The sequence below is a fragment of the Salmo salar genome, chromosome 14 (assembly GCF_965601325.2).
Source record: "Salmo salar chromosome 14, fSalSal1, whole genome shotgun sequence".
Taxonomy (NCBI): Eukaryota; Metazoa; Chordata; class Actinopteri; order Salmoniformes; family Salmonidae; genus Salmo; species Salmo salar.
Window position 1 is genome coordinate 90,622,365 of NC_138304.1, and position 10,880 is coordinate 90,633,244.

A 10,880-nucleotide genomic window follows, 5' to 3' on the forward strand; every position below is an offset into this window, starting at 1 on the left:
CTGGCCCCCCTACCTCTGCGGAAGCACAGTTCCCGCTCAGCCCAGTCAAAACTGTTCGCTGCTCTGGCACCCCAATGGTGGAACAAGCTCCCTCACGACGCCAGGACAGCGGAGTCAATCACCACCTTCCGTAGACACCTGAAACCCCACCTCTTTAAGGAATACCTGGGATAGGATAAAGTAATCCTTCACTGGATATCTTAAGGTGAATGCATCAATTTGTAAGTCGCTCTGGATAAGAGCGTCTGCTAAATGACGTAAATGTAAATGCATGGACTCATTCCGTGTTCAATAATGGTGGTTAGCATGATTTTTGAAAGACTACCCCAACTTTCTATTTCACACAGTGATGACTGCATTATACAGTAGTTAGAGAGCGAAATAAACATTTTATTTCTGGAGAAATCCTCCAAGCTAGGGTTAGACAACTAGATTCAGCCGCATGGCCTATTTTTGTTCGGAGTGAATGGTCGTGGGGGCTGGAAAATATTTATAATAATTTGTACTCTGCAAATTGACCACAACTAAGCCCAAAACGAGATTGTTATTTTCAGATATAATAATTTCATACTTTGATTACATTGAGACGTGAACATTTTTAGCTTTTTTTGACGAAAAACTGAAGCCCCCCCTCAAAAAATACAATATATATAATTTAATTAAAAACCTTGGGGGGACCAAAAGTGGCCTGTGGGCCGCCTGTGTCCGAACCCTGCTATAAGCCTTGGGCCCAGTGTGGCAATGTACTTTGCGGTGCTCGTGTGGCCTTTGCTTGAGTTTGGCCTGGGCCAGTAACCTCGGAAATCCCCTGGCCTGTTTTTACTCTTAATCACCTGAGACAGGAAATTTGTGGTAGATGTTTAAAATGGAAATGTTTTTTTTATTAAAAGGCACTGGTCAGTATGGATTTACAGATGGATTTAGGGGTCATTACTTTTTCCCGTTAAGACTTTTCCAGATGTTTTAGTGTCTTATGGGAAAGGACTAATTATGGGAGATTCAGAGTGTTTAATAGTCACAGGGTTGCAGGTGTGATTGCAGGGTACTGTAAGCGGTGCGTAACTGGTAGCAGGAAAGTCAGACGCAGGAGAGCAGAACTTGGTAATAGCCGGAGCAGTTTAAAATACAAATATGGGCACAATAACCCGACGCGCACCAGTCAAACAAATGTGCACAAGCACTTACAATAAACAATACCACACAAAGACATGGGGGGAACAGAGGGTTAAATACACAACACATAATGAGGGAAATGAGAACCAGGTGTGTGGGAAACAAGACAAAACAAATGGAAATGGATCGGCGATGGCTAGAAGACCGGCGACGTCAACCGCCGAACACCGCCCGAACAAGGAGAGGCATCGACTTCGGCAGAAGTCGTGACAGGTACAGTGAAAATCTTAGGCTTCGATCTCCAACATGCAGGACTAAGTGAAATAAAATCAAGAAAATGGTAATAAAAAACAACAATAGAAATAGGACTATATACATGATAACAACTGTGACAGTGATGAATAAATAATTGTCCATTGTCGTGGAGGCAGAGTAAAGACTGTTGGGGGTTCCTGTACTGCCCGCCTGCAGTTCCTGTACAGCCCGCATTCGTCTGAGTGATTGAAGCGGGGAGATCAGGGCATGGTTTGGGTGGCTGGGGTCCCTGATGAACTTCTTGGCCTTCTTGCGACACCTGGTGTTGTAGGTGTCCTGAAGGTCAGGCAGTGTGCACCCAATGGTGCATTCGCCTGCATTTATCACCCTCTGAAGAGCCTTACGATCTGCGGCAATGGAGTTGCCGTACCTGGCTGTGATGCAGCCCGACAGTATGCTCTCGTGTTGCTCCTGTAGAACACTGTGAGGGCCCTCGGGACAGGCCAAATTTCTTCTGCGTCCTAAGGTTGAAGAGTTGCTGTCGTGCCTTCTTCACTATGGTGTCCATGTAGTTAGACAATTTCAGCTTTTCTGAGATGTGTACGCTGAGGAATTTGAAGTTATTGACCGTCTCCACAGTGGACCCGTTGATGAGGATGGGGGTGTATCCAGCCTGGTTCCTCCTGAAGTCCACAATCAGCTCCTTTGTTTTGCTAACATTGAGGGAGAGGTTGTTTACCTGGCACCACATCATCAGAGTGCCTACCTCCGCCCTGTAAGCGGTCTCATCGTTGTTGGTAATCCGCCCTACTACTATCGTATCATCAGCAAACTTTGTGATGGAGTTGGAACTGTGTGAGACAACGCAGTCGTGGGTATACAGGGAATACAGGAGGGGACTGAAGATGCACCCTTTGGGGCACCCATGTTGAGAATCAGTGTCAAGGAGGTAATGTTGCCTACCTTCAGCACTTGGAGGAGCCCCGTCAAGGAAATCCAGGACCCAGTTGCATAGGGAGGAGTTTAGACCCAGGGCCGTGAGCTTTGTAATGAGCTTATAGGGCACTATGCTATTGAAGGCCGAGCTGTAGTCAATGAACATATGCATTCCTTTTGTCCAGGTGTGGGAGTGCAGTGCAATGGCGATTGAGTTGTCCGTTTATCTGTCAGGGCGGTAGGTGAGTTGGAGAGGGTTGGGAAGGGAGGAGCTGATATGGTTTTTGACTAGCCTCTCGAAGCACTTCATGATGACGGAAGTCTGTAGTCATTCAGTTCAGTTACTTTCCCTTTCTTGGGCACGGGGATGATAGTGGACATCTTGAAGATAAAAAGAAGAAGCAGTTAATTACTGTCATACTCCTGAAAACAATTATACACCAAAAATAGATGTTATGTTCTCACCTGCTTGCCCACTCCTTAGCACCTTAACTTCTTCCCTCAGGGTTCTGTTTTCCTGCTGGAGTCTTTGCATTTCTGCCCTGTCTTCCTTCAGTGATTTGTTTTTCTGCCGGATTTCTACCCTGAAAAATAAAACAACATTTAAAAAGGTTAAAAGTTACCCTTGTGAAAAATTGCAGGTCCCTTTTTAATACAATTGCATACTGTGCAAAACAGGACAGGTCCGCATTGTCTCACCTGGGCTAAATGGATGTACCACATACAGTACCTCCATGACTGTTCATATTTGAAGTCGGTATGTTCTGACCTTCATATCTACGACCATAATTTGGCCCGTTGAAATGTCTCATTATAGGTCCTGTTTGAAACAGTACATTGACATTAAATACTGCAAAAAAGAACAGATAGACAAAGTCTCATCTGTGAAAAGTTAATGTACTACTTACCTCCATGGCTGTCCTCCACATGCTGCTGTGGTGAATACGATGCTAGGGAATATGATGCTTTTCCTAATTGAAATACAAATTACATGAATAAAGGGGCTTGTTTCTCCTCTGATATTCCATCAGTATTTATTAGGACAGAATACATCCTCCAATGGATTTTTTCATGAATAATGCTTCACTTACTTGTATTTGGAATCTTGGCACCTTAAAGTGTAGTCTGTGTTATAGAAGAAAAGTACATTTGGAAATTGACCATGAAAGCTGATTATGGATCAGAAATGGAACTTCGCATATAATCAAGCATTTAAAAAAAAAAAGTACATACCAGTCCGCTGGCACCGCAATGTTGGGACTGGTGGTGCGACTGGAAGAAAAGCTTTTAACTCAGCTACTCTAACGTCCACTGGCACCTCAATGTTTTCATGTTACATCTGTGCCGTCTCCCAATTGTCTAGACCAGTGAATAATAAGGTAGAGGCATGAATTATCCCACAAAACACTGACTTTCACATCAGGCAAGTTAATTACACCAACAGTTCAAATGAGAATATATCAGAGACATAAATTAGGCCAAATTACCTGCTCCCTTCATGAACTTAAAGCAGCTTCTTTCCCAGGTGCTGTCTGGTGGCGTACACTCGATGGCTAAATTGTTTAATTTGTTCTTTTTTCTGTGGCTGAGTGGTGGCCAATAACAGATGTTATCTTTGATCCCTACTTGTGGAACTACTGCATATGGTTTGTTCTTTTCATCCAGAAACTGAATCACTACAAACTTTATGATCTAAAGACAGGAGAGAAAGAGGAAGAACTAAGCATAAAGACCACTTACAATTGACTAAATAATAATTTACACTACAATCATACAATGAAACCCTAAGATATTTACCTTGTGAGAGGCGAACAGAAACAAACAGGGCTAGGCCATGTCTACAAGTGGCTCAATGGAAAGCCAGCATATCCATCTTGGCAAGGAAGAAGATAGTATTTCTTCAGCACATTTGTAGAGTTGGTGAGGCAGAAATGATCTGATAATCCAGAGAGGTGAAAAATGCCTGTCTTGGAAAATGGTAAAGGGTAGGTGAAGAAATCGACCATGTTCCTGAACCTATTGTAGATGCCAAAATTGTTGCCCATTTCATCGACGACCACATTCTGTACAACAGCAATATCCTGGTTTTGTAACAGGACACAGTTGTCCCCTCTGACCTTTTCACAGAAAATTCTCAGAAGTAAAACTTCTCGAACTGATTTGTCACTGCTGTTGTGCTCTCTCAGGGACAGTGCTTAGGAGGTGTTCATTCTTCTGTATAGTTTCTTCTCTGACAGTCGACGAACAACCTGCTCCAGTGGGTGTGCAGGTTTGCGAAGCAGTCTCTTCATTTGCCCAAGGAAGTTTTCAAATGGGAAACAAGAGATTTTGTCAAGGGCACCATACTTCTTGGATTTTTGGCGAAGGTGCACCAATCCATACATGTTCTATGACACTTGTTCTTTTCCATAAAGTTTGCTGCATTGGTCAACAAACAAAACCATGAGGCTATGGGTATATTCAACTTGATCTGCGCACAGGAACACATTCAACAAGATGGTGATGACAACTGCAAGAAGCATGTAGTTGTGGAAAACTCTAGAACCTTTAAGGGTTCTTCGGCTGTCCCCATAGGAGAACCCTTTCAATGACCCTTTTTGGTTCCAGGCATAACCGTTTTGGGTTCCATGTAGAACCCTTTCTACAGAGGGTTCTACATGAAACCCAAAAGGCTTATACCTGAAACCAAAAAGGGTTCAACATGGAATAAAAAGGGTTCTCTTATGGGGACAGCCGAAGAACCCTTTTAGAACCCTTTTTTTCTAAGCGTATACACTTGAGTTGGTACAAGCCCTTTCAAGCTGACTGGTCCAGTGTACAGGAGGAACTGTCTGAATTTAGTAGCTTTCCAGGGCTCAACTCTCTCCATGGATTTTTGCTTCCTGTTGAACTCACATGGAACATGATGTCTGAAAGTCAGCAGTACTTTGGAGATCTCCTTTACCATACTGGGTGCCGATCTTGTTGCCAGATGTCCTTTTATCCAAAGATTCAACAATTTACTTGTCACTCCTAGGCACACCAGATGCATGTATTTTAGTGAGAACTGTCACCAATCCAACAGACAGCAAAGCAAATGGTGTTTCTCCACACCGATGGCTGTCATCAGGGACTGCAGTGTCCAATCTCAGAGTTGCATCTGTTTGAGGGAAAGTCACTCTGTTCTCGTAGTAGACCCCTTTTTGAGTGCACTTGTCACATCCATAGTATCCGCTATGGCCCTTAACATTTTTCACAAGTGCACGAGCAGTGGTGTCACAGATAAACACCGACACCCTAGTGACTCCCTGTGGCGGGCCAGGCACCTGCAGACTGACGTCAGTTGAACAGTGTTTCCTTCGGCGCGTTGGTGCAGCTGGCTTCCGGGTTAAGCATGCAGGTCTTAAGAAGCACGGTTTGGCAGGTCATGTTTCGGAGGACGCATGACTCGACCTTCGCCCCCCCCGAGCCCGTTGGGGAGTTGCAGCGATGAGACAAGATCGACATTTTGGAGAAAAAGGGGGTGAAATACAAAAGAATAACAAACAAAAAAAGTATTGCAAGTTTGGGAATTTAAACAGAGCCAGTATTTGCTGCACAATTCTAGAGTGGTGATATATATACCACCAGAAAGTTCTGTTTTCTTGGGGGGTGGGAGGGAATTAGTCTGTGTCTTCAGAAGGTTCTTGGGTCTTTAGGCAGGTCTGGATGGTCATTGGAGATAACTGTCAATAGCTTCGAGAGTGCAATGTGAGGAATCATTTTGTCAATAGCCCAATATGCCAATTATGTCCTAAAGTCCCCCTCTTCCTCTTCACTATCTTCTATGGTGCTTGAAGGAATGTCAGAAGGGGGGTCAAACTCAGCATCTACTAAACAGGGGGTGGTTCTTTCCTGTGCCACATTGATTGCAGTTTGCCCGTGGCCAATTGGATCCATGCCATAATGACTTTCACTTTGAAGAGCATGCACCCCATTGGTACAGTCTGGAATAGCAGAAGCCAAAGCAGCATATGTAGCTACAATCTCCTGTATGTCCTTCTGAACTCCCCTCACTACTCTCCTCCTTTTAGTCCAGTAACTTGACATGGTTAACGTACCTTTCACTTAAAGCACAAAGGTAAGGCTTGTCTGTCAATGTGTCTGTACGATAAACAACATATTTTTGTTGTTGCAAACAGCATTGTGAAACAGTAGCAATATAACAATTCTCAAAAGTTGATTCGATTGCAAGGCAAGGTAGTTTTCCTGGTGTATTTCTGAGTCTTTCCCTTTAATTAAATCACCATAAAAACAACCCCTCTCAACATTAATTGACCGGGGATAGAGGAATAGAAAGCCACAGATCTGGAGATGAAAATTACAAGAGTATCAAGTTGATTTTGATTGGTCCATGGCGCGGAAATGTCTCCAAATGTTACCACCTCCCAATGTCAACATATGGAAGAGAAACAACCAGGAGCGTCGGGGTCTAAACTAGCAACGGTCACAACAAACTAACGCTCTTATTTAATCAACACTGTTAAGTACAAGCATATTACGGTTATAATATTGCGGAGAACAATGTAATTATTATACTGAACAAAAATATAAAAGAAACATGCAACAATTTTAAATATTTTACTGAGTTACAGTTCATATAAGGAAATCACTCAATAGGCCATAATCTATGACTGGTGTCACGCCCTGATCTGTTTCACCTGTCCTCATGATTGTCTCCACCCCCTCCAGGTGTCGCTTATTTTCCCCAGTGTATTTATCCCTGTGTTTCCTGTCTCTCTCTGCCAGTTTGTCTCGTATGTTCAAGTCAACCATTGTGGTTTTCCCATGTGCCTTCTTTCTATTCTCTTTTACTAGTCCTCCCGGTTTTGACCTTTGCCTGTTTTTCTGGACTCCATTCCCGCCTGCCTGACCATTCTGCCTGCCCTGACTTCGGGCCTGCCTGCCATTCCGTACCTCTGGAACTCTGGACTGGTTTTGACCTTTTGCCTGTCCATGACCATTCTCTTGCCTACCCCTTTTGGATTGTTAATAAACATCTTGGACTCATCTGGGTCTCACCTTGTGCCCTTATAACTGGGAATACAGATATGCATCTGTTGGTCACAGATACCTTTAAAAACATGTATGGACATGGTTTAGAAAACCAGTCAGTATCTGGTGTGAGTACCATTTGCCTCATTCAGCACAACATCTCCTTTGGATAGAGTTGATCAGGCTGTTGATTGTAACCTGTGGAATGTTGTCCCAATCCTCTTCAATGGCTGTGCGAAGTTTCTGGATATTGGCGGAACTGGAACACGCTGTCGTACACGTCAATCCAGAGCATCCTACACATTCTCAATGGTTGACATGTCTGGTGAGTATGCAGGCCATGACAGAACTGGGACATTTTCAGATTCCAGGAATTGTGTACTGATCCTTGTGATATGGGGCCATACATTATCATGCTGAAACATGAGGTGATGGCGGTGGATGAATGGCCCGATAATGGGCCTCAGGATCTCGTCACGCTATCTCTGTGCATTCAGATTGCCATTGATCAAATGTGTTTGTTGTCCGACGCTTATGCCTGCCCATATCATAACCCCACCGCCACCATGGGGCACTCAGTTCACAACGTTGACATCAGCAAACCGCTCGCCCACACGACACTATAGACGTGATCTGCTGTTTTGAGGCCAGTTGGATGTACTGTCAAATTCTCTAAAATGATGCTGGAGGCGGCTTATGGTAGAGAAATTATTTGGCAACCGCTCTGGTGGACATTCCTGCAGTCAGCATGCCAATTGCGCGCTCCCTCAACTTGAGATAGCTGTAGCGTTGTGACAAAACTGCACATTTTAAAGTAGCCTTTTTATTGTCGCCAGCACAAGGTGCACCTGTGTAATGATCATGGTGTTTAATCAGCTTCTTGATTTGCCACACCTGTCAGGTGGATGGATTAGCTTGGCAAAGGATAAATGCTCATTAACAGGGATGTAAAGGAATATGTGCACAAAATTTGAGAAACAAGCTTTTTGTGTTAATGGAACATTTCCAGGATCTTTTATTTCAATTCATGACGCATGGGACCACCACTTTACTTGTTGCGTTTACATTTTTGTACAGTATAGTTTGGAAGGGGGTCACCCCCTACCCCTCACCCTCTTTTCCCCTGCCACCCTAGCCAACCCATCTGAGATTATATCTGGAGGTTTGATTAGTAAACAGGATGTTTCTCTCTCTCCTCCACGCTCTGACTGTATCAAATGTCTGTATAGGCCCGAGAATGAGCCTCGCTGCGTTCTAGACTTTAAACTCTTTGATAGCATCTCACTCAGTGGGCTCTGACTGGTAGTAGGGGACAGTGTTTATCTCCTGCTAAGTGTGCACTTAAAAGAATGTTAATTAGAATAACGCTGCAGAGATTCCTCCCCCCCCCCCCCTCTCTGTATCACATCTCCAGGGAGTGGCTTGTCAGGAGAGCAGGATGGGATGTCTGCTGGGTAGAGGCTCGAGGGCTTAGTTTGGTGACAGAATGGGGCCATTTACGTTTATGACTTAACGTCCGATATGGAGCAATTTGTAATTATATGAATTGGGTCACTTCGCTGTTGATCTCACTTCTGAAGGTTTTGAGAGGCTTCATGCTGGTAATGGGCCTAGATGATCAACCCAAGTTAAAAGAAGTCAAAAGCTGACTATGGGCAATTCCATGGTAACAGATTTTTTCACTTAAAATGTATGCCAAACAAAACCCATTGATTTCAAAGTTTAACACAACTCGATGCACAAGGAATACTTTAACAATTTACACTGAACATTTTACAAAAACACATTTACTGGAAGAACTGTGCAAAGTTTAGTAACAGAATTTCGGTAAAATCTCCTTCCAGTTTGTTTTGTGTCCACGTTTTTTTGAAAAAACTGTTATATGCGTTTCTGTTGCCGAATTAAGTTAACAAGGTTTTCAGAAAGAATGGCGTGTCAGCTATGACATGACACCTGTAGAATGTATGTGAAACAGCACAATTGAAAAATATCTGGCACATGGAAATCATAAGAGGGCGGTTTACGGAGATAGGTGGGATGGACAAAGTAGCTGAGGGGTGGGTTTAAATAGTTATGACTGAAATCACAATGTATAATATACAAGTACTATCTATCGAGATGTTATGTATATCAAAATATTTTATTCTTGCTATGTAACTACTGTAAAAAAAAAATAATAATCTAAAAGCCATGTACTGAATGTAAAATGTGTGTAGAATGTACATGAAACAACAGAAAAAGCTGTCAAAATTATATTTGTTTGTACTCAGAAGTAAAATACCTCTGCAGGTTACCTAACCAGACATTGAATGTCACCAATGGATGTCACCAATGGTTTGTTGCCCTGTGATCCCAATGTAAATGTCAAGCGTGTTTAGTTGTTGCTCACTGGAGTTGAGGTCTGGTTCTGTGTACTGGCCTTTTTTCTAGCAGTTGGACCACCTGATTACATGTGGCTAACCTGGTTACCTGTGAGACTAAGAACAGGGTTAGATGAAGTTGCTTTAAATCAGGCCAAAACTTCGACTACAGTTATGCCTGAATTCACTCAGTGGCTGGATTCTCATGTTCAGTATAACAGAACAGAGACCCAGACCAAATGAAATCAAAGTACCACGATTCAATTAACAAGGTCATAAATAATCATTAGACTCACTGTAACAGAGGTTGACATTTCATCTCTGATATAGTATTTAGAGTTCAATTTCATCACATGCATTCTTTATTAGAAACTAAATGATCTACAATCTTATAAAAAAAACGATTTTGATATTAAACAGACACAAGAAAGAGTGGAGTGTCATATGACATGACACATTGACAAAAAAAATCTCTTTTGGTTATTGAACTACAGTAAATGGAGTGGATTTATACCCGGGAACGGAACAGCCGTAACGTCCCTGATCTGTACTACACATAAACACATCATTATGGAGATGACTGTCATTATTTTAATGGAAATGAGCTCTGGCCACAAACAAAACCAAATTTGGTCCGTACCAAATCTGAAATGAATCATAAACATCTATGTTTCACAAGTTTGGACATCAAAGTACAGCACAGTAGAGTACAGTACATTATAGTTTACTCAACTCGTGTGCTCTACTGTGTACTGTACTGTGCCTACGTGTACTGAACTCTACTGTACAGTACAGTGCTGTACTGAACTATACTCTACTTTTCTTTACTGTACTCTGCTGTGCTGTACTGTACTGTGCTGTCTGAACTTGTGAACCCAACTGTGGTTTGTGACTACTATGATTTCCCATTTTAGCCAATTCAATTGCTGAAATTCCCTTACCGATTTTTGGTAACGGAATTTCGAGTTAATCAATTAACAATTCATAAACAAAATTGATATCAGTAAAAACACTAACTAATTGATCGGTCTACCGTGTTGCATCTGTGAACTTTCATTTTCTTCCCTCATGACGGAGAGAAATTCTTCAAGATATGTGGGTTTTTGGTAACTGAATTAAGGCACAAGAAAATGTTTCTTAAACTTACTGAAGGCAGAACAAATTCTCAAACTAAATATAAGTATTGATATTAGTTGGCAGGGG

At 42.5% G+C, this 10,880-nt stretch overlaps 2 long non-coding RNA genes across 2 annotated transcripts; both read right to left on the minus strand.

The window, feature by feature from the left end:
- Window positions 1-868: 868 nt before the first annotated feature.
- LOC145860402 (uncharacterized) lies at window positions 869-3,118 on the minus strand. Its single transcript, XR_014380442.1, has 3 exons — window positions 3,004-3,118; window positions 2,770-2,888; window positions 869-2,685 (listed from the first exon to the last, which is right to left on the minus strand). It is a non-coding gene; the product is annotated as an uncharacterized LOC145860402 (long non-coding RNA).
- A 93-nt stretch (window positions 3,119-3,211) lies between these two features.
- Window positions 3,212-10,148, minus strand: LOC106570442 (uncharacterized). The gene is made up of 4 exons (XR_001320668.3): window positions 3,792-10,148; window positions 3,538-3,663; window positions 3,396-3,429; window positions 3,212-3,275 (listed from the first exon to the last, which is right to left on the minus strand). It is a non-coding gene; the product is annotated as an uncharacterized LOC106570442 (long non-coding RNA).
- Between the last annotated feature and the right edge of the window lie 732 nt (window positions 10,149-10,880).